At 42.9% G+C, this 24,355-nt stretch overlaps 1 long non-coding RNA gene across 3 annotated transcripts in view; it reads right to left on the bottom strand.

Annotated features, from left to right (window-relative positions):
- Nucleotides 1-378: 378 nt before the first annotated feature.
- LOC132375132 (uncharacterized) overlaps nt 379-24,355 on the bottom strand; it is a 274,330-nt gene continuing 250,353 nt past the window's right edge. For 2 of the 3 annotated variants that reach the window (XR_009505926.1, XR_009505925.1), the window contains 2 exons: nt 4,006-4,151; nt 379-2,767 (listed from right to left, as the gene is read on the bottom strand). This is a non-coding gene — a long non-coding RNA (uncharacterized LOC132375132). Of the gene's footprint in view, nt 2,768-3,129; nt 3,296-4,005; nt 4,152-24,355 lie in introns of those variants that run through there. The other variant, XR_009505927.1, reaches the window with a different exon arrangement.

Raw genomic sequence — 24,355 nt, 5'->3', positions numbered from 1 at the left:
TTCAACTGTGGATAAACATTTAGGTAGTTTCCATTTTGGGGCTCTTATGACTAGTGCAGCTGAGACCATTTCTCTACATGTCTTTTGGTGAATATATATATAATCAAATTGGGGTTGACTCATACTTTGTGCCTAATGATACTCTCAAAAAATGATAAGAGGGGGAATGAACCAACTTTGTGCAAGTCTTTGTGCCATGAGACATTGTCACCGCACCCCTGTCTGTGCCAGCCATCAAAAGGGGACCACTTGAGGAATTACAGTAGCCACGTGGCAGTCACCAATACAACATCTATGTTTGGGACTGTTTGCAAGGACTCTCAAAAGCCAAAATAAATAGTCATGACATTTTTGTTAATATAAAAATCTGTTCTTTAATTTGCTTTTATTTTTACTTATTTTTATTTACAGAGGTAATATATAAATACATTCTTGTTCTATAAACATACCTCACAAAACAATACTGTTAAGATGTAGATGTCATGGTTGCAAGGATTTTTGTCTGTTTTTTGATCACAAGGCCGCATCAGTGCCTGGCATGGAAGGTGCCTGACATTACCTGTTGAATGAATGAATGATGGATGGTACCCATGACCACTGCTCTCGAACCCTGGCGCTTCCCCAGAGGTAATCTAGTCTTTGAGTTTGATGTGTGTTTTTCCCTTCCTTTTTTTTCTTTTTTTTAATATATTGGTTTTGTGTGTGTGTGTGATAATATCATTGGATGATACCATGCTTTGTGGATTTTTAAAATTAAGAGTATGTCTTAAGCATTTTTTATTGGCAGTATATAGAGAAGATCTACCTTTTTATGAGCTGTATAACATTCCATGGTATGGATTGTTACATTTCAGCTATTGCTGATTTTTTGATACCATGAATGATGGTGCAATGAGCATTCTTATGAATATGTAAAAATGTTTCTTGATGGCAGATATGTAAAAGGGGCTTACTGGCTCACAGGTTGTGTACATTTTGAATACTTCCAAAATGGCCCATCCAATTCACACTGTCATGAGCAATCTTTCATCAGTTTATACTTTCCTCAGCAGATGCTTACCTGCTTCCCCTCAACATTGCCATGATTGATATTATCAAACTTTGACATTTTTCCCAAAATGATATGTGAAAAATGTCATTTAATTTGTGTTCCCATCCCTATTACTAGAGTTGGGCATCTTTCCATATATTTGTTGATTAGGTTATGGTTTGATTCAAGCCTGCTGCAAAGAGCAAGTGTATAGTTGGAAATAATTTAGTGGGTGGATGAGACCTGCCAACCCCCCAACAGGGCACCTTCTTTGGCCATGTTATTCCTTATTCTCATCTTCAGACTGTAGGAATCCCAGACAATCCCTGGTTATATCTCTGCCCAAATGCTAAGGGAGTAAAGAAATGATTTAACCATTTCTTCAACATCCTAGGGGATAAGCAGAATCTTGACCTGTCTAGTGTATTGATACAAAACAAAAGCATTTGGAGACTGGATTTTCCAGTTAATTATCCTAGTGCTTTCTCTTTATACCAGCAACTGCAAGGAAAAAAACAAGTTCTACTATGTGACTTACCTATCTTTGCCACCAAAATGGGGTCTGAGTTCTGAAAAATGCTGTACAGGGTATGAAATTACAACTAAACCTGCAACGAGCATCCAGTTTAGATTCCTGCATGTTGGGTTCATTACCCAACCAGTTCCTGACCAACATTAAGGGCAGAGATTCTAGGGGTGAACTGTCCAGCTTTTAATCCTAGTCTCTGCTGGTTTGTAAGCTAGAGCATGTTTCTAAACCTCTGCTTCTCTGTTTCATTTTCTATCAAATAAAGCAAATAATAAAACTTACTTTGTAGAATCATCAACAGAATTAATTTATCAGTAAATGTAAGGTACATAACATAGAGCCTGGCATATACTAAATATTCAATAAAGGTTACTATTATTATTAATAGGTTTAGCTTTGATTGGGTCAGAGATCAAGGTTTAAATTGGAGTTGAGAATATGTTCAAGTTCTTTTCTGCTCTTATACTGGGGAAGAAAATCGCTCTAGTGGGCCCTTCACATTCATCTACAGATGTACACTCACGTTGGGTAGAAGAAGTCATGTTGGCCTCTGATGTTAATTTTATACACAGCTCCTTGCAGCTTTTTAGTCCAGAACATGCACATGAGGAATATTTAACAGAAAGGCTCGCCAGACCACTAACTTGCCTATGAAGTTTTACCTAATGCATAAATTGATTCAAGTTTGCTCTGATCAGACCTTGGCCTCATGAGCCCTTGGCTGACATTTCTGTTTGAAACCTGACACCCTGCCAGAAAGTTTCTTCAGTTTGAATGAAATGAAATGGGGAACTTAATTCCAATAACAGATGGACCCAGCAGGGCCAGCAGTTGATTCAGATTTTTATTGTCCCACAAGAACTTGGCTTCCTAGGCCATGACCCCAGACTTATACACGTTCACCTCGCGTTCAGGATAGAATAACCAGAGGCTCACAGAGGGGACATCTGGGTGGGATAAAGTCAAACTCCAGCTGCCTTTGTTCTCAGCTTCCTCAACGGCTCTTTGAGGTCCAACCACTCTTGGTCTTGGGGATGAGACTGATTTAATGCCAAGGCATCTGCTGGGTACGGTTTGAGAAACGCTGGAAAGATACCTTCCTCACCACACTCATTCCAGAATGGGCCTTCCGTACGGAACTCCTATGTGAGAATTCTGAGATTAAGATGCATCCTTCGTTAGAATCTTCTTTCAAAATGCAAGTGTAGCTGGGGAGAATATTAAGCTATTATTATTGCATCAATCCCTCATTTATTCATTCATTTACTTACTCCCCACATATCTGTGAGGACTTACCCAGTGCCTGACTATGGACCAAAGGGACAGTGGCTAACAGGCAGACACAGTCCTTATGGTCCTTATGCCCTGCATCACCCAGTCAAATGCGGAGACAGACACTGGACAGGCAAATACGTCAAAGTGTGTTGAATGTAAAGGAGTCACCAGGAAGGGCCCTGAGGGACTCGGGGTTCAGTGTTTGGCCTTGACTCTGTGTGGCCTGGATCTTTGCTCCCTCTGTGTGAGCCTGCATGGTCATGGGGTGCCACCCTTGATGCTGCTCCCAGTGACAGTTTTACCTCTTGTAAGGCACCGGAGCATGCAGCCAGCTCAGGGCTCCGGGGTAGTTTACGAAAGTCTCATTACAGTGTCCCTCTTGGGGTCTCTGCCACAGGTTCCCAATGCAGGTGAGACCACCTTGTAATGATGCTTTTCTCTGCATTTCACCCTGGAGTAAACTGAAATCCAAGTTGAGACAGAAGGAGAGAGGAAAGAGGAGAAGGGGAAGGGGAGGGAGGAGGGGGAGGAGGAGGAAGAGAAGAGACAATAGTGACCCTGAGTAAACAGAGGAAGAAGAGAGAGACAGGTAGAGTGTGATCCTACTGTTCTTATTCCCAGTGCATCTAGTACCAAACACCCTTCCCCTGTCCAGGAGGAAACATGAGAGTTTGACTCAGGGCAGCTGGGCTTGAGCAACACTTCCCATCATTCGCCAGCTCTGACCTTGTCAAGTCATTGAACTTTGGTTGCTTCAGTTTCCTCATTTGCAAAAAGGGATTTAAATCACTGTATCCCATTCCCTGGGTGGTTTTGTCACTTGAATGAGATCAAACAAGTCAATACCTATCAACAGTGCTTTCAAAACATAAAAAATATGTTAACAAATACTAGTTGTCATTGTTATATATACACATTCACTACGTGTATGTACAGTGGATGTAAATGACAGAATCTATACTTTTGAGTTGGCTTGGGGTCAAAGGATGGACCGAGGCTGGAAACCTGGGTCTCCCAGAAAGAATGGATTCTAGCATTCTTCTCCGCTTCCTCATTATCTCCCAAGTGTATTTCCATGACGCCCTTAACTTTTCAGAGCGCTCATACATCAGTCATTTCACTGTCTCAGTAGGTTTGTTACTGAGTGACCAAAGGTGCTCAAGTGACCCACCTCTTTCGGTCGCAGATTTTGAAATGGATGTAACTTGACATGACTGCATTGCTCTCCTCATGAGGCTGGAGGGGGATGGAGTACATTGTAGGCTGGGAGACCTTCTTTCCACAAGCCACGTCCTCTTAAACCTCTGAGCTTCTCATCTCAATGGGAAAGAGAAAGTGCAGAGTGAGGGCGTGCCATCAGACGTGAGGGGGACATCACTGATGAGAGCCACACTTGCCAAGTCCAGAACAAGACTCTGTTAAGTTTATAAATGGTTCCCTCTAACACACCCTAAAAAGATGCTTAACCTCTGGCCTCTAGTGCCCAGGGTGCCACTCTTCCTCCAAGAAAGAGCAGCCCTCCTGGGGAGCTTCCAGAAACCATGCATTTCCTGACATTTGCAAAAGGCTCTTCGGGAACTGGTTCTCTACATCTGTCTGCTCCAACTACAAAGAAATGGATTTCAAAACCATGTGGGAAAAAAACGTGACACACGGGGCAGGTCAGCCACACCACCTGCAGCTGTGGCACCCAGCATCACCAGGAGAGCACCCAGCCTCAGAGCACCCCTGCGCCCGCCGGCAGCGCTGCAAGGTGACTTTCTCAAGTCGGGGCATGGGCTCAGTGCTGCTCCTCTCCTCTCACAGCCCCCAGCCTCCCCACACTCTTCAGCGTCCTGGTTGTCAAAAGGGCAGGGGCCGTTGGAGCTGGAGGAGCCGCGTTGAAATGCCAGCCTCATCACTTATGAACTGAATCATTTTGGACAATATTTTTTATCTTCTCTGAGTCTCAATTTCCTCATCTGAAAAATGGAGATGATCTTCTTCTTACAGGGTCAATGTGAGGATTCAGTGAGACACTGTGGATAAATGCTTAGCACAGCCGCTGACACATAGCAGGTGCTTCATCAGTAGTGGTTGCGTTCACTGTTTCGTCCATCCATTCATTTTAGGGAGGCAGAATGAACATGGTATAATTTAGACCCTTTTCCTTCTTTCCTAATAGGTGACTTTATCACTGAGGCCTGTCCTCATCACCCTATTACAAATTGCAAACCTGTATCACGGACTCCCCTCCCCACACACCTCCAACCCCCTCCCCATCCTTTCTGCACTACCGTAGTTTTTTTTTTTTTTTTTTAGTATTTATTTTATTTGGCTGTGCTGGGTCTTAGTTGTGGCATGTGGGATCCTCGTTGCGGCATGTGGGATCTTTTTTATTTTTAGTCGCGGTATGCGGGATCCTTAGTTGCAGCATGTGGGATCTAGTTCCCCAACCAGGGATGGAACCCGGGCCCCCCACATGGGGAGCGTGGAGCCTCAACCGCTGGACCACCAGGGAAGTCCCACTACCCTAGTTTTTAGAGCACTTTCACTTTCTTTTTTTCTCTTTTAAAAATTTTGTTAAACTATATTTGACTTACAGTGTTGTGTTAGTTTCTGCTGTACAGCAAAGTGATTCAGTTATCCTATCTATCTATTCCTTTTCATATTCTTTTCCATTATGGTTTATCCCAGGATATTGAATATAGTTCCCTCCGCTTACAGTAGGACCTTATGGTTTATCCATCCTGTATGTAATAGTTTGCATCTGCTGATCCCAAACTCCCTATCCTTCCCTCCCCCACTCTCCCTCCCCTTAGGCAACCACAAATCTGTTCTCTATGTCTGTGAGTCTGTTTCTATTTCGTGGATAAGTTCATTTGTGTCGTATTTTAGGTTCCACATATAAGTGATATCATATGGTATTTGTCTTTCTCTTTCTGACTTACTTCACTTAATTTGGTGATCTCTAGGTCCAACCATGTTGCTGCAAATGGCATTATTTCATTCTTTTTTCTGGCTGAGTAATATTCCATTGTGTAAATACGACATCTTCTTTATCCATTCATCTGTTGACGGACATTTAGGTTGTTTTCATGTCTTGGCTATTGTGAATAACCAAGACAAGACCTATGAGCATGGGTGGCATGTATCTTTTCGAATTAGAATTTTGTCCAGATATATGCCCAGGAGTGGGATCGCTGGATCATATGGTAACTCTATTTTTAGTTTTTTAAGGGACCTCCATACTGTTTTCCATAACGGCTACACCAATTTACATTCCCACAGTGTATGAGGGCTCCCTTTTCTCCACAGCCTCTCTAGTATTTGTTATTTGTAGACTTTTTGGTGATGGCCATTCTGACCAGTGTGAGGTGATACCTCATTGTAGATAAACTCCCTTTTTGAACATTAAATACAAGATGATGAAGTTGATGCTGATGATATCTATAGCCGTTTATGGGACACTTACTCTGTGTTTTATATATGTTATCTCCAATCTCAGTAACTCTACAGGGTGCATTTTATTTTCCCCAATTTGCACGTAAGGAAACCGAGGCTCAGAGAGGTTAGTTAACTTGTCCGAAGATGTCCATCCAGCAAATGGCAGAACCAGGATTTGAATCCAGATTGTCTTAACTCCAGAGCCCAAATTCCTTCCATTCCCCACGAGCTGGGTCATCTTGGGCAAGTACTTAACCTCTCAATGCCTTAACTTTTCCCCCTGTGCAAAGAAGGCAACAAAAGTACCTAACCCAAAGTGTTGTTGCTTAGATTAACAGAAATAATTCATGCAAAACGCTTAGCGCAGTAATATTAGCTATGACATAGTTGTTTTTTATACCAGGGCTTCTCAAACATGTCTTAGAAGTACTCTTCCCCTCTAAGTAAAAAGTGGCAAATAATTTCTGTGTAGGCTGCAAGTGACATCTACCTCTCAGTGGTTTTCAGCGCTTATTCGCAGGTTAAAGAGTCTGAGAAGTTCCACAGTAAAGAACCCAGTTACGCTCTTCCCCAAACTAGAAGATATAGATATTTAAATCGGTTAATTTTCACCTAACATTTTAGTCCTACCAAGAAAGAAAGGGGCCTTTTACGCCTGATTTGGAATGGAATTGCTTTGATAATCTCACCCTCGGCCAGCGTTGGGAAAAGGTCCTACTGGAGAAACATACCATTAAGAAGGACTTGCTTTGATACCGGCTGTTAATCCCATGGCCCAGCTTGACATTGTCTCTTAGCAACGTCCTGTCCTTTTCCCCTTTTCATTCTTGTGCCTCTAATGACATTTCCTCTCCTCTGGTTTCTCTTCAGGCTTTCACGGCCCCTTTAAGCCTCGTTTACACAGAGAGAAGCAGGAGCCGAAGGCCCTGTGCACATATTTATGTTAATAGTACCGAGGGGAGGAACAGCCTGTTCTGGGGGCTGCTTTCCAACTGTCACATAAATCAGTCAGAAAAAAAAAAAAAGTTACTATTTTCACAAAGACACTGCCAGAGTGGAGCAGCAGGTCTTGGCAAGGCATCACCCACGCCTCCCTCCACTTATGTGCGCCCTCCGTAACGTCCCCCTCAACCCTTAGGAAGGTGGGGGATGAAGATTCCATAGATGCAGAGGATTTCCAAGTCAGAAGGGACCTTTGAGATCATCTAGTACTAAATCACACGGAACCGTCTAGTAAATACCTCTGCTTGGGTCCTTTCCCCAGATGTTCCGGTGCTGTTGTTTGGAGGTGGAGCGTAAGAGAGATTTTGAAAGCTTTCCAGGTGACTCTCATGCGCATTGAGGCCTGGAGTCCTGATGTCACCACACATCACGCAGGGACTTAGTGATACGGCCGAGCCCTGGCACCCAGCCGCGTTGTGTACCGTGATGTCACGCTGTCACTGAGTTCTGGGAACAGCAGCAGAAACACTAGACAGTGGTATGATTCGGGTTGTGCATCCACATCACTTGGGGAGCTCTTTCAGACTTACTCCTCACCCCCACCCGCCCTTGCTCTACTTGGACCAACTGAATCAGAATCTCTTGGTGGAACCCCAGCACATAGATTCTGGAGAAAACCCTCTGTGGCAATATCGATATATATCCCAGTCTAAAAAAAGATGCTAGTCTTGTAGACCACTCATTTTAGAGTTAGAAAAACTAGTGCTTAGATCCAGGGTCCATCAAACACATCAAACGTGTTCTGTGGACAAGTTATGTGACCTCCCTGATCCTCAGTTTCTTCATCTGCAAAATGGGACTACACAGCTAACTCTCACTCATTCTTCAGTTTTGTGGTTCAAAAGCCATTTCTCCTTGGAAGTCAGGGCTGAGCTTTCCGACCAGTCCAGTCACTCACCCTCCCAGGATATGTGCTCACAAAGAGCACCAGAAACGTGTCCTTTGTACCACTGACCACAGTTCACCGATTCAGCAGTGTGAGACTGAACATGTGGTTTTTCAATGGATGAATAAATCATTAATAGTGATTAAATACTCGTGTAATGGATTATCCACTCTCAGTCCCCACCACCAGTATTTAAGTTCAGTGAAATAAGAAGTCAAGCTGTCTTGTTTATGGCTGCATCCACAGTGCCTGGTGTGAGGCTAGCACTCAACACACTTTGAGTAAACACACAAAGGGCTGAATACATGACTGGACAAGTGACTGATATATATGGAGCTGCTGGCTCACAGTGAACATGTAACAACCGTCAGCTGTTCTAATAATTATCTTCAGAGAGGTCCAGTGTCTTGCCCAAAGACACACAGCAGAGCTGAGACCTGAACTCAGTCCTTTGGACTGCCAGCCTCATTTTTCATCCATTATGTCAATCTGCCGTCCCTTTCACATTGAGGGGAGGGCATCTAGGAAATAATGGCAGGCTGGCTTTGCCCACTAGAATGAGCTGGAAACCCAGAGCTTCTTGCACATTCCCAGCCTCCAGTGATGCAGTCCATGCACACGCACGCACACACATTTGCCGATGATAATGACTATTGGCACGAAGCTCCTTGGTCCCCTGTTGAGAAAGTTTTGGATCGTAAGCTCCTTGAGGGCAGTAACTGTGGTTTTGGCTCCCCCCAATACGATAGATCCATAGGAACTCTACTGTTTGCTAATGACAGGTTTGTGGTGGCGACACTGTTTTGATCTCAGCACCAGTCAAATCATATGCATGGTGAGGCCAAATACCTGTGATGATTTCCAAATTTCCCCATTGGCCATCATGCTGTCTGGGATGTAGGGGGAGTTGGCACCTAGGGTGTCACAGAGAGGAGGTGGAATTCACGTTATTGGCTGCTTAAGCACCACTGGGGAGGGGAGTTTCCGAATAAGACTAGGGGAGAGTGTTTGGGGGAATGACTCTGAATGATCCCTTGTCTGTCTACACCAGCATGGAAATCAAGAACTTTTCAAATTTTCATTCTAGTAGATTTCATTAACTTAAAAGTTACTGTGAACCAGATACTAAGCCAAGTGCTTTATAAACATAATTTCATTTAATTCTTTTGATTCCGAGGGGTTTCAATCATCAGTGTCATTATCTTATACAGGTGAAAACTGAGGCTGAGAGTAATTTGCTAAAGGTCACAAACACCAGTACAAGGCAAGACCAGCACTGGAAGCAGGCCTAACTAATGATTCCTTAGTTCAGTCCACAAATATTTATTGAGCCCCACTATGTGCCATGTTTTCTAGCTGCAAGGAATATACAGTCGGCACTCCATATCTGCAGGTTTCACATCAGGGGACATGGAGAGCCAACTGTGTATTCACTGTACTATGCCATTTTATATAACAGACTTGAGCATGCCTATAAACTTACAGGCATGATCTCTGCCCTCATGGAGGTAATGGATAAGAGAAAGGACTCCCGTTTTCTTGGGGTACAAAGACTTGAAGTGAGGGAGTATATTCAGCAAAGACCCGCAGCGGAGAGAGAGAAGATGGCATGTTTAAAGAACTAAAATAAAGGAAGTATGACTGAAACATAAAAGGAGAGAGGGGAGACATGAGACATGGAGAGACATGAGTTTAGAGGGGTGAATCTGGATCTGCTATGCAGGGCCTCCAAAACCATGATAAGGACATGTTAAGAACACTGGAGCGACTTCCCTGGTGGTCCAGTGGTTAAGAATCCACCTTCCAGTGCAGGGGACACAGGTTCGATCCCTCTTTGGGGAACTAAGGTCCCACATACTGTGGGGCAACTAACTACTGAGCCTTTGCGCTCTGGAGCCCGCGTGCCACAACTAGAGAAAAGCACACCACAACTAGAGAGAAGCCCGTGCGCCACAACGAAGATCCTGTGTGCCGCAACTAAGACCCAGCGTAGCCAAAAAAAAAAGGAACATTGGGAACCCACTGAAAGGTTTTGAGCAGGAGGCGACATGATCAGATTTGGGTTTTAGAAAGATTACTCTGGCTTCCCCTGGGTGAAAAAAGTGTGTGTGTGGAGTAGGGTGTTGGAGAGATGCTTAATTTTTTTTATGCCTAATGCTGCAGTAACTGCTCCATCTTCTTGGGGTGGACCCAAGGGCAGTGGGAGAGACAGGAGAGCAGGGGGATGTGATGTCAAACATGGCCATCCTTCACTGGGCATCTCGATGTATCAGGTGTGATGCTAAAAAGAGATGGTGCACATGATTTCTGTGGTTGGCAGTGTTCTGAGATGGCCGCAAACAGTCCCCACTTCCTGGTTTTCACACCCCTGTGCAGTTCCCTCCCCTGGAGTGTGGGCTGGACCTGGTGACTTCCTTCAAACAAATAGAATGAAGGAGAACTAGTGGGATGTCGCTGCCATGACTGGGTGACAGAAGACTGTCTTGCTGTGCCTCTCCCCCTTGCTTGCTCTGAGGTACCTTCCTATATGAGTCTGTCTATGGCAGAGGAACTGAGGGCTGTCTGTAGTGCTCAGCCAGTGATGCCTGGAAGCCTCTCTTCCACCACCCACAGAGCCTTTAGCCTGGCAACAACCAGTGAGTGAGCTTGGAAGCAGATCCATCCCCAGCTGGGAACACTGTGGCTCCCACCAGCACCTTGACTGTAGCCTGTGAGAGAATCTACAACAGAGGACCCTGTGAAGCTATGCCTGGTTTCCTGACCCTTGGAAACCATGAGAATGAGAAATGTGTGTTGTTTAAGCCACTCATTTTGGGGCTAATTTGTTACACAGCAACATAGAGCTGAGACACTGTTACATGATGTCACAGAAGACAAGTGAGGACACGGTATTGAGAAGGGGGAGTGACAAGCATCGTCAAATGTGGCAGGGAGATCAAAGATAACCAGGAATGATAAGGAAAAAGAAAACATTGAATCTGACAAGGAAGCAATGCGAGGGAAGCTGGGGTGGGGTGGGGTAGAAAGGGTAGCTTCAAGACTTCTATGGCGTTCATATAGATCCTATATGATGTGACCAAATTTAAACTCCAATTACTGCTTCAGGCGGGAAGTATGACCTTTTGAGAATGAATAATGCAATCTGTTTTTGCTTTCTGTTTCTCATTTGAATTTGGGTCCCAATCCTATAATCCTGTGCTTCTAAAAACTCTCCTAAAGGCATCTGTTAATGAATACAGCATCTGGATTTGCAGTGCTGATCCAAATTCTTCCTTCCCTTTCTCTGGATTCTGCTCCCACTGATGCACTCCCTGTGTCCTTAAAGTGCATCTTTTCTACACACTACCTATTGTCTTTGGAGCAGACTTGGGAACAAAATGAAAAACTGTATACACATGACCTGGGCGTGTGAAGTCAGAGTCTGGGTAAAGTCAAGTTCAAGTTCTTTCCTTGCTGGAGTTTCTTACCTATAAAAGACTCATAGACTGCCACATGACACTCCATGTCCTTGCCCTCTCTCCAGCTTAAACTGTTCCCCTTCAGTGCACAGCAGGAGAAATAATCAAAGAGTTTGGAGTCCCCATTTTATTGCTGTGTGGCTTTGAGGAAATGATTTAATTTTTCTGAGCCTCAGTCTCCTCTACTGCAAAATGGGAGCAGTAGTACCTCCCTCTTGGGGTTGTTTGGAGGAGGATGAAAGGAGTTGATGTAAATAGGGCACTGAGCGAGGTCTCAGCATGAAGCCTTGCTGATGTGAGGAGCAGCTAACCTTCTCAAGCTTTCTCACCTGCATGGCAAACCCAAAACCACTCTGGAGGCTACCAGGCCAGCTGCCTGAGATGTGTCAGAAACAGCCTGGGGAGGCAATTTGCTTTCAAAGAGAAATAGGCAGAGGGGAATAAAAACAAGATAGCCAGCAGCGGGCCCAGCCCTGAGCCAGGATAATTTGGCACTTGGCGGCTTCGGCTTCGGCTTCGGCTTCGATGGCTAGAGGTGCACCGCCCAGAGAGTGAGTCTCTGCAGGAGCTCACAAGCTCAGGACTGTCCTGAAACCCCATGTTGATCGGGAAGATCTGGCGGGGCTGCTGCTTGACACCTGTACCTGCCTATTCGAAACCCAGAGTTGCCTGAAATTACCTTGCTCTGATTTTTTCATGCCACCGAGGCCCACTCCTCCTCCTGGCAGTAGAGTTGGTTTTCTCTCTTTCATTCTCTTTCGAGGGGGGTGGAACAGATGCCGAGGCTGCCTGAGAAAAGTATGCAGGACACTAGCCAGCTGTTGCCAGCATTTAGTCACTATGAAACTTAGAAAACAACGTCGTGCCGGCTGCTAGCATGCGGGTTACAATACAGGAGTCTTCACCATGACATTTATTACTGTGTTTTCTTTCTGGAAGACAGTTTCTGGGTTTTTGGCACACAGATCCTGGCCTCCTACTTTGGAAGTTGATGTGCCTGGCTTCATTTCACTGTTCAGGTCCCAGGTCACCTTCTTGGAGAGACCCACCCTGGTAACCCGCTCTAAGCAGCCCCTTTGTCTCTATCCCCTGCAGAGTTACTTGCTAACTCAGTAACCTGTTAAATTGCTTTCTAGCCCTATCTGGCATTGTTCCCTTTGCCTATATTTACATCAGTAAGTTGTCCATGCTCCCCACTAGAGTCCAGTTCAGTGTGGGCAGGAACTTCATCCAACCCCTTCATCTCCATATCTTTATCCACCCTATGTTGACGGGATGATTATTATCATCTCCATCTTACAGATGAAGAAACTGAGGTTCAAATAAATCAGAAGGGTTTCTGTAGGTCATAGAACTAGTTAGTGGTGGAATGAGAATTAAAATCAGGGTATGTGAGTGTGCTTGTCCATATAGTAGCCACAGGCCACATGTGGCTATTGAGCCCTTGAATTGTGGCTTGTCCAAACTGTCATGTACTCTAAGTGTAAAATGCATACTGGATTTTGAAGACTGAGTACAAAAAGTAAAAGAATATTAAAATATCATTAATAATTTTTTTATGTTGATTATATGATGAAATGATAGTCTTTGATATATTGGGTTAAATAAAATCGAATATTAAGATTAATTTCACCTGTTTCTTTTTAAAAACTTTTTATTGGCGTATAGTTGCTTTACAACGTTGTGTTAGTTTCTGCTGTACAGCAAAGTGAATCAGCTATACGTATACATATATCCCCTCCTTTTTGGATTTCCTTCCCGTTTAGGTCACCACAGAGCATTGAGTAGAGTTCCCTGTGCTATACAGTAGGTTCTCATTAGTTACCTGTTTTATACATAGTAGTGTATATATGTCAATCCCAATCTCCCAGTTCATCCCACCCCCCTCTTCCCCCCTTGGTGTTCATATATTTGTTCTCTACATCTGTGTCTCTATTCTGCTTTGCAAATAGGTTCATCTGTACCATTTTTCTAGATTCTACATATAAACGATATTATACGATACTTGTTTTTCTCTTTCTGACTTACTTCACTCTGTATGACAGTCTCTAGATCCATCCACATCTCCGCAAATGGCACAATTTCGTTCCTTTTTATGGCTGAGTAATACTCCATTGTATATAGGTACCACATCTTCTTTATCCATTCGTCTGTCGATGGATATTTAGGCTGCTTCCATGTCCTGGCTATTGTAAATAGTGCTGCAATGAACTTTGGGGTGCATGTAACTTTTGAAATTATGGTTTTCTCGGGGTATATGCCCAGTAGTGGGATTTCTGGGTTGTATGGTAGTTCTATTTTTAGTTTTTTAAGGAACCTCCATACTGTTCTCCATAGTGGCTATATCAGTTTACATTCCCACCAACAGTGTAAGGGGGTTCCCTTTTCTCCACGCCCTCTCCAGCACCTGTTTCTTTTTATTTCCTAAAATGTGGCTACTAGAAGATTTAAATTATATATGGGGCTCAAGTTGTATTTCCATTGGACTGCCTTAGTCTATACTTTTTTTTATTGAAGTATAGTTGATTTACAAAACTGTGTTAGTTTAGGTCAGTACTTTTAATCACGTCACATAGTAAGAACTGAAATATTAGTAGACATGATGTATTGTCACTGTTAGTGCTAATAATAACACTAAAATTCAGTCATCCAATTTAGAATTCCCTCTTCTGTTTTCTAAAGTTCGTTTGTGGTGGGATGAATTGGGAGATTGGGATTGACATATATACACTAATATGTATAAAACAGATAACTAATAAGAACCTGCTGTATTAAATAAATTAATTAAATTAAAAAAAATAAAGTTCGTTAAAAAAACAGTTGCCCTTTTATTTACCTACATATATTAGGTGCCTACTTTATGCAGACCACTGTGCAAGGTGCTTCTTGATGCAGTCAGAACCTGCATTAATCAGGAAGTGACAGAAACCCAGCCTGAACTACCACAGGAATAAGAGAGGAATAATATCTCAAAGAATCCTGGGTAGCTCACAGATCTGAAGAAAGAGCTGAGTGAACGGTGTCAGGAATGGGACTCCAAATCTACTCTTTCCCTCTCTCAGTTCTACCTCTTTCTGAGTGTTGGCTCCTTTTCCTCAATCAGCTTCCTTCCATGGCTAGAGGCAGATTTGATGGCAGCTTCCAAGCTCACTTCTTCCCAGCTTCATCACCAGAGTCAAAGGGCTGCTTCTGTTATCAACTCCAAAAAGCACTCTCATTGGCTTAAATTGATCACGTGTGGCTCTCTCAGGCCAGTCACGGGTGGCACATGATGATTGGCCCAGCTGGGTCACATGCTCATCCATGTAAACTGATTGGCGATCCCCATTCCAACCAAAAGCTGGAAAAGGAATATTTCTGAAATTAAAGGGCGATTCTTTTGTGATGAAGGGAGGTATGCTGAGCAGGTAGACAAACGCATAGTGCCTTTCTGGGTGCCACTGTCTTCTCTGTGGAAACGAATTTGAGAAATGATAAAAATCTCTGTAAAAGTGAAGATGAAAAAACTGGTACTAAAGGTCCGAGATATTAGAGAAATTTTACAGAAAATTAAAATGGGAATAGAAGTCTTTTGTGGGTGGTATAAGGGGAGTATATACGCCGACTCAAACATAAATATCCCTTTAAAAGTGCCTGCCATTGTCTCTTGTGACCATCTATGTTCCAGACACAGCCCTGAATGCAGTGAGGCTGGGCCAATAAACGGACTCCACCTCTCATCACTGTTGGAGTATCGCTGCTCATTTGTTGAGTACTCACAGTGCAGAACACGGAATTAAAACCGGTTCTGGTCTGCTAGACAAACAGTCTCATTCAGGGCATATTTTCTGTTGAACGACATGCCCCTGAAAAACCCACTTGTGCTCAAAACGTCTTCCTTTTTCTTAGAGAAGAGGCTTGGTCCCTACACACACACACACACACACACACACACGCACACACGCAATGTGCCTCCTCTTCATTAGGGGTTCAGCCCCTCCCCCCTTTCAGCTTTATGCTATAAAGCTGTCAGCTTATTGTCATCTTATACCACCACCTCCAGCGTCCGAGAGCAGAGCCTTCCTTTGTCACTTCGTCGTGGAAGTCACGTTTGGACACATTTCATTAAAATTGAGAAAATTGGGCTTCAGGACTGGAAACATAATTAGAGTTGAATATGCAGACACTAAAGAGACCTTGGAGTAAGTTATAAGGCAATCCATCCATGCCCAGAGAACCCCGTGGATAGCTTGAAATACATACATATCAACACCCCTACTAACTTCATAGAGATTTTTAAAAGTATGTGCTCGCATTCATTTTTCACTCTTTCCTGTATTTTTGGAAAGATGTAGTAGGAGTTTCCCCTCTTGCTCTCTTTCTGACCGCTTAGTTTCACAAAGACAAAGAGGTGAAATTCTAACTTTTCAGCTCGGATGGAGGGGTCTTGTCTAAACTATAGGGGCAGAGAGAGCTGCTCTTTGCTATGCATGCCTGAAGCATTATGCAAATAAGAGTCAGGTTTCTTGGCTGGCAAGACCATGTTTGGGGGAAAAAGGCTGGGGAGAGGGGTTGTCTCAGGAGGTAGCTCAGGCCTGGTGTACAGTCTTTGTCATCATCATACTCTTAGGAAACCTCTGAGCTATGTTTCCACCAGCTCACCTGCAGTGTGCCACGGAGGACAAAGATAGGTGGGCCCAAGAGACAACCCTTATATAAAAATTTAAATAAGTTCCCTTTAGAGGTGTGGTTTGGTTAGACAAAACCCAGAGAGTTTTGTCTGGACCAGTCCTCATTACACAGTTTTTCTGATTTGAAGCAAATTGATGCTTTACACAAATAATTAAAAATTAGTTCTCTAATGTGTGTAGGCTCTTTGGAATGAAGATCAATGGAGACATTTTTTAAAAGTGGAGACTGGGGGTTGGGGGACACGTTTTCCTCCCTGGAAGCTTTCATGTTTAATTAAATCTGTAAATTAAATATTTTTCCCCTTCTCATTTTAAATCCCAGCCAACTGGTGTCTTGGCTTTCTGGCAAGACAAATCTACATGTCTAGCTTTGCAGGTAATGGTGACTCACTGTTGTAACCCAATGGGAGGGAAGAAAACAGACACAATAAAAGCTCTCCTCCTTACTGCAGAACACAGAATGCCATTTCTGGAACAGTTAGTAATTTCTAGTTAAACACTGCCAGTTTTATCTTAAAGGAACCATTACATGGTTTTGCTTTTGCTTATTTCTGATTTTTATATCTGAGGTTATTTCAGAGCATAGAAAGGGAATGAAGTTGATCATCCATACAAATAGAGTATCCCTTTGTAATGATTTGCCTGTGTAAAATGATGGCTTTGATGTCACTGGTCGTGAGATTTCAATCCCCACATCACAATATTTCTTGAACTGCTCAGTTTAATTTTAGGCATTGAAAGGAACCAGAGCTTTTGGCAGTAAAATTCCCAGTTATATTTTCTGTTCTAATTCTGATGTTTTTCCTACGCTATGACATACAGAGATGTTTTCTTCTCCTAAGATGTGCCCCAAAACTTTGCCTTGATGCGTTGGGTGTCTGGAAAACAACTTGAATGTCTTTAACCAGAACTGAAAGAAGAAATAATTTGGTATTACGTGATGAAGGCTTTTCTCCTAATAATCAAGCCCTGAGTCAAATGAGTCAGAGTTCTCAGTAACTTCCCAAGTATCCGCCAGGCAGTTCACGATTTGGAGGACCCCATCGTGTGCCCACCTCATGGCCTTTGCACATGCTCTCCCTCTACTTCCACCTCCCTCCTGCTCATTCTTCTTTCCCTGGACCTCTCCTACTCATCATTTCCCAGTTTAATATAACTTCCCTGATACTTCCTGGTTAATTTTAGTCCCTGTGGCGTCCTGTGATTTTTCTTGTGAAAAAATTATAATTCCTTAATCAGGTAAATCTTCACTGGGACAGGCAGTGTTAGGTAAGGGGAGCTACAGGGCCTAGCACTGTGTCTGACACATAGCAGCTACCCTGTAAATATTTTATTGAAGGAATCAATCCATTCACTGATACTGCATTTAAATCTGGGGCAGAGGGTGCCACGCTTAGAAATAATTGAGAATTAGGTCCAAAATAGAGCCCACAAATGTTAGAGGTCCAGCTGTCCATCCCTGCATCAGACAGGGCTGTAGCTGGTCTTGTGATTATAAAACTTCCAACGTATAACCCCGGCTTTGATAAGTTCTGCTAAGAGTCTCATCTCTGGTGCATTGCTTCCAGTGGGTTCTAAACACTCTCCGTATATATTGGTGCCAAAGGTAGCTGGTCTTGAAGACGGCCCCCAACTATCCTCAGCTCCTCTTCTTCTCTCCTTTGTGTATTTGTCCCCCACATTGAATCAAGGCTTGCCTATGCTCACTTCTTGGCTAGTGTGTGAGTCTGAGGCTAGGTTATAAAAGGCATTATAGCTCCTGCCTTAGTCTTCGAACAACTTCCTTTGGCCAAATCCAGCCATTGTGGTAGAGGATGCACATGCAGCCCTTTGGAAAGGCCCACGGTGGGAGGGACTGTGGAAAGGGATGGAGGCCTCTGCTAGCGTCCTTTGTAGCCACGTGGATAAGCCACCTGGGAAATGGATCCCCCATCCCCAGAGTTACTTAAGAACACTAAGCTCAGGGCTTCATTGACACAAGCAGAAGCTGAAATACAATAGAGGTGCATTCGAATGTTTCCTGCCTTGTCAACCTCTTCAAAACATAGAAAAACAAGAAAGTTATTTTTTACTCCTCAGATGTTGGTAGAAAAATTCATTCTGTGAATACTCATTGCAAGTGGAGTAATGCAATAAATCCCTTATTCTCTCTCTATTCAATTAAAATCAGCTTCTTGGATTAATTGACAGGTTCAAAAGCCTCAGTCCAATTAACAAGGCCCATCTTTATATTTTTCACAATTCTTTTCTAATGGTCGGAATACTTCCGCTAAAGGTGGCCATATAAATCCTTCTTCACTTGACGTGTTGGCTCTAAAATTTTCCTTCAAGATACATTTCTATTTTAGCAAACTTCAGCCACCTCATGTGTAGTCCACACACAGACATGGACAGAGAAATAAACTTTACCTTCATGGAAGACAACACAAGGCACCTTATTCCAGCAGAAATGGTGGACAGTGGGTCACATCTACTCTTGGCATGATAAGTACTAGGTGTCATGTCGCTGCCTTACACCCTGCACATTTTATCCCATTTTGTATCACTGAGCACTTCTATCCTCTTTTTCATTTTCATTCTTTTTACCAAGTGGTCTTTCATTCTTGCCATTGAGGCTTGCCTTGGCAGGGAACATCTGCTTCTTTGTCAAGGATGTCGTGGCCACCCTGGTCCCTTTTAGACCCACATTATACCCCAAGCTTTAGGGCCAGAAGTCATTTGATTTTTTAAATAGTTTTATCTTTATTTTCTCATAAAAGCAATGCATGCTCATGGGAAAGATAAATACCAAATGATACAGAAATACATAAAGCAGAAAAAAAATCATCCTGTCTTTTATGGTTAAGAGTTTATGGTCCACATCTTTTACAGCTTTTATGTTTATTTTTTTCCTTTTTTTGAGTAAGTATATATGTATAAAGGAAATGTTTTATATAAATGGGATTATTTAATAAACAGTATCATGTAACCTAAAAAAATCTGAGGAACATATTGTGGACATATTTAGATGATAGCTATGACTTTTATGTATGGAGTTATTTAGGGACCAGACTCTGTGCTAAGCACTTTACACGAATTATCTCACAGAATTCTCAGAACTGCACTGTGAAACAAGTGCTATTAATGTGCCCATTTTATAGATAGGGAAACTGTGACTTAGTGAATGTACGTGACTGGCCTGAGGCCACACAGCTAATAGGAGATGAGCTCAGATTCAGTCTCCACAGTCAGACGTTAACATCTTAGCTCTTAGCTGCTACCCCCGTCCATGTCTTCAAATCCAACTCTCTCATTCTTTATCATGTGCATGGTACTCATTCCCATCAACCTTGCCACCTTGCTACCCTGTCCATCTGCTCTAGAACTTGTCTTATTTCCCCTTCTTCTCCTGTGTTCCCCCCTCCAGTGACCATCCCCCTTGACCACCTTCCCAAGCTTGTTACACCCCTGCTTTATTTGTGGGCTCTGAATAACACTTCCCTTCTCTCAAGGTGTATTTTGACACTGATAAATTGGTTCTGTGCTGATTTGGGCAAGGATGGATGGAGTTTGGGGGCTTCATGCATTTGGGGATTCTGTTTGTGAGGTCTACAAGTTCTGTTATCTTAGAAATTGGCACGCTTAAAGAATAACTTTCCCTTTTCTTTCCCTCTCCTACTCTAATTTTGATTCTGCTCATTCCTAACTGGGTTCACGGTCTCTTCCTGAACTTTCACTAACAACGCTTTGGGTGTGTCCAGGCAGCTCTGAAATTCTTCTCCCAAGAAAGAGAAAGAAGAAAAGCATCTTTATATGTGGGCTAGAGGGGGGATGGTAGGGGAGCTGGGACACAAAGAGGTGAACCATCTGGGCTTGGTTTGAGGACCGGGAAGCCAGGCTAATGACCAGTTGCTCTTGTAAATCTGTACCATGTCATGATCCGAGAGCACTCCCAGCCTCCAACCAATCATTATGCCTGTGAGAGCTTGCTGTCTGAGAATGAAACCTAGCCCCTTGGAGAGAAGGCAGGCTTCCAGACCTCCCTGTTGGCACAGAGTAGAGTGCCGTTTTCCTCCTGTGGTAAGCAACAGACCACCACGGCAGCATCAAGACTTTGGAAATGGTGGCGTTGCAACTGGCTTGGTGGCAGAGGGCCCCAGACTCTTTACGTGGCATCCTCTCTTTATCAGTGGCAGTTGGGCTGCAGCCTCTGAACCGTCACATCTCAGACGAATTTCATTTCTAGGAGTTACCAAACAGTCTTTGGAAAGTAGCATTGACCACACAACATGCAGACTTGACTCTTTTTTCACTGTGGCCATTAAGATAAAGGCTGAACAGCAGGAAGAGGTGATGTAGGAGTACCCAGTAAGCAGGACATTGAATGCCAACAGCTATTGACCAGTAACGGCTGCCCAGAGTAATGTGTGTGGAGAAGGATTCTGTGGTCATTTCTAGGCTCAAAGGGAAAGAGCTAGTAATGTCTGCAGTGGGCAGGGGAAAGAGCATGGTAGCATAAGCATCATGTATTTGTCCTAAGAATAAATGGCAGAGTAATTTAAGACTGCAGTGCAGGCTCAGGTCTGCCACTTTCTAACCGAAGTTAATCCTGGTGCAATTGACTTAATTCTCAGAGCCTCAGTGTTCCCATATATACAATGGGAATTTTACCTCTTGGATGTTTTTTGGAATGGTGAAATTCTTATCAAATTAAACTTTAAACATTAAAACTTCTCAGTAAATGGAAATTATCCAGACTTATTACTGAGGGTCATGGTACCACAGAAGTATTACTGGGGCCAAGGGAAAAAGCAAGTATGTGTGATGATCCTATTGCTAAATTTAATGGTGATTTTGAAGATGCTTTCTCCTTCTATCTTTTCTTTTGCTGCTGACTGGTTTTATTGTGCTAGGTGACAGTGCCTTGAGTTTTCAGGTGTGTCCTGCCATTGATATAAATTGGGGCCAGACTCCAAACTCCCACCTGTTTTCTTCATTATACAGCCTGATATGCAGTAAGATGACTCTCATGCCCTAGTGACCAGAATGTGATGCTCCACCTTGTTTTTTTTCTTTTTTATTTGTGGGCCCTTTGGGCAAATTATTTAGTGGTGCCGAGACTCAGTTTCCTCATTAATAAATGGGCGCAATATATACTTTACAGGATTTTCATGAGGTTCCATTTAGATAACTTTTGTGACTTACAGAGTCACTGTTATTTTAAGGTTTTATTAACATATCAAAATTATTGTTCTGTTCATGCATTTAGCTTCTGAATTTAGGTGGGCTGGAGGAACGATTAAAAACAAATGTCAAAATGACCTGAAAAAAACAATAATGATAGGATTTACTATTTTCTGAGGTCTACTTGGTACCAGAAACTAGATTCGTTTCTACCTCATCTTATTTCAGAAAAAGAATGAATAGTTTAAAATATTGGTACATCCCAAATATTGCATGGGACATACTTATAATTAAAAATGATTTTTTGTTTATTTAAAATCAAACTTAACTAGGCACCTTTTTTTAACTAATTAGATTAGAGTTTGCTGAGAGTATTAAGTGTTAATAAATATAAACTACAGGTGACCCTTGAACAACCCAGTGGGGGCAGTGGGTTTAGGGGCACCAACCACCCATGCAGTGGAAAATGACGTATAAATTTGTAGTCGGCCCTCTGTATCCAAAGTTCCATATCTGTGGATTCAGCCAACCTTGAAACACGTAGTAGTGTAGTGTGTATTTATTGAAAAGAATCAGCATATATATGTATAAAATGGATAAAAAAGAAAAAAAAGAATCCACTTGCCAATGCAGGGGACACAGGTTTGAGCCCTGGTCCGGGAAGATCCCACATGCTGCAGAGCAACTAAGCCCATGTGCCACAATTACTGAGCCCGCATGCCACAACTACTGAAGCCCACGTTCCTAGAGCCCGTGCTCTGCAACAAGAGAAGCCACCACCATGGGAAGCCCGCGTGCCGCAACTAGAGAAAGCCCGTACACAGCAACGAAGACCCAACGCAGCCAAAAATAAATAAATAAACTTATAAAAATAAAATAAAATAAAATGCACAATTAATAAAAGGAAATAATCTCACAAAAAAAAAAAAAAGAAAAGAATCGGCACATAAGTGAACCTGCATAGTTCAAACCCCTGTTGTTCAAGGTCCAACTGTACTTAGAAGAGCTGTGCTTACATCTAAGTGCTCAATAAATGTTAGCAGTTAGAGAGACAATGCAATATAAAGGTATGGAGGGCACGCTCTGGAGCCAGATTTCCTGCACCAAATCCCAACTGGGCCGCTTGTTAGCTGGGTGGCCTTGGACAAGGTACTCTATCCCTGCAGGACTCAGTCGCCTCGTCTGTAAAGTGAGAATGACAGCCTCTTTCTCATAGGACTGTTGTGTCACTGAGTTAATACATGTGAAGGTTTTGGAATGGCATCCAAAGCAGAGAAAGTGGTCAGAAATGTCAGCTGTGAGGATATTATGGTCATTGCTATTGGACTCTAATATTTGAGTATTAATGCTTATTGTAATAAAGGTATGTGTATCTGCTATCCACCAAAAAGGTTTCAGACAGCTAGGCAAGTGTTGCCTCATCCCCATTGCACAGAGATATATCTAAGATCAGAGAAGTTGCTAATTTCCCTAAGGTCACACAGCCAGAACTGTGATTCAAACCCCAGGCTCTCTGACCTTACGGCTGAATAACTTTCCACTCCTTGAGCAACTGAGATCTGTGATCTATAGAGTGGAGAAAATGGCTATGAATTATAACAGTAGCACCATCTGTTAGTTGTATGAACACTCTATAAATTTTAGAGAACATTATCTGAATTATAATGTTATATTTTATTATTTATATTTATTTAAAAATCTACATAGTCTAAAGCATATTATCTCCTTTGTTCTTCCTCACAGCCTGTGAGGTGGGCAGAGCAGGTTTGATTGCTACCACTAGGCAGAGGAGGGAACTTAGAATCCAGGAAAGCCGGGTGACTTGCTCAGAATCACCCAGCAGAATAAGACGTAGCGGGTACGACCATCATCCTCAGTTTTCAAAACCCATGTTTGTTTTCTGACCCGTGGCACTTCCCTCATTATAAACACATTCCTCCGTTAGAGCTTCCAACATGGTCTGCTTTGGTTTTTATTAAATTAAGCGTTGCGTCCACATCCAAAGACAACTCGAGTGTTCTGTCTTATAAAAATTCCCCCTGCATTGGATTTTTCTTTCCCGTTTATCTCTAAGATAATAAAAACAAATAATTCACAAATCCAGGGGAGAGATTAGCAAAACAAACTTTGCTGTTATTTTTGAGCTATAAGCAGAGCAAGCAAGTGCCATAATTGCTAGCAAATGTTCTGTAGCCTATATTATCTCATCAGCTAATTAGACAGCTAAGGCCATGGCACCCCACATTTTCTTTAGGAATCACAGGTATAATTCCCACCATGTTATTACAGCGTTTTCAGTTTTCAGTTACACTCCAAATGCTTATTTGGCAGTCAGACGTATTCTGTGCATCTCTTTTTGGATTCCTGAAACTACTGCCCATGCGGCATGTCTCCATACCATCATTAACATACAATATGCTCATCCTTAAATTTCTTTCCACTTAAAAAAAAAAAACAGCAGTAAGATGTTTATGGAAAATGCTGGGTTTGGGGATTTTAAAAGGAAAGTGCTTTGAAAGACCAGGCAGGAGTCCAAGCTGACCTAAGGCCAAAGTCTCTATCAAAGCTGATGGTCTCCAGCCCAGCGGTATAGAACTGAGCTTGGAAGGAACTGCCAATCCGTGGATGTCACGGGATAGCCCCTTGCCCTCTGAAATACCTTCCTGGGGGGGGGGGGGGGCAGAAGGGTGACAGGGTGTGGGTAGGGGACCACAGAAGTTCCTCTGTCCTTTCTCAGAAAGACTTAGATGCTAGTCACAGGCACTACCTTTTGTAACAGGATCAGGAAGGGAAAAAGTATTAGAATTTGTAGATTAAGTCACATTTTCATTTTTTTAAGGGTATGCAGAGAGACTGAGAGGAAAAAAAAAAAAAGCCTAGAAGGGTATACACATGAATAGAAATGTGGTTATTGCT

The sequence above is a fragment of the Balaenoptera ricei genome, chromosome 11 (genome assembly GCF_028023285.1).
Source record: "Balaenoptera ricei isolate mBalRic1 chromosome 11, mBalRic1.hap2, whole genome shotgun sequence".
Classification (NCBI taxonomy): Eukaryota; Metazoa; Chordata; class Mammalia; order Artiodactyla; family Balaenopteridae; genus Balaenoptera; species Balaenoptera ricei.
The sequence above is the reverse complement of the archived record's forward strand: the minus strand, read 5'-3'. Positions and strand labels throughout refer to the sequence as shown.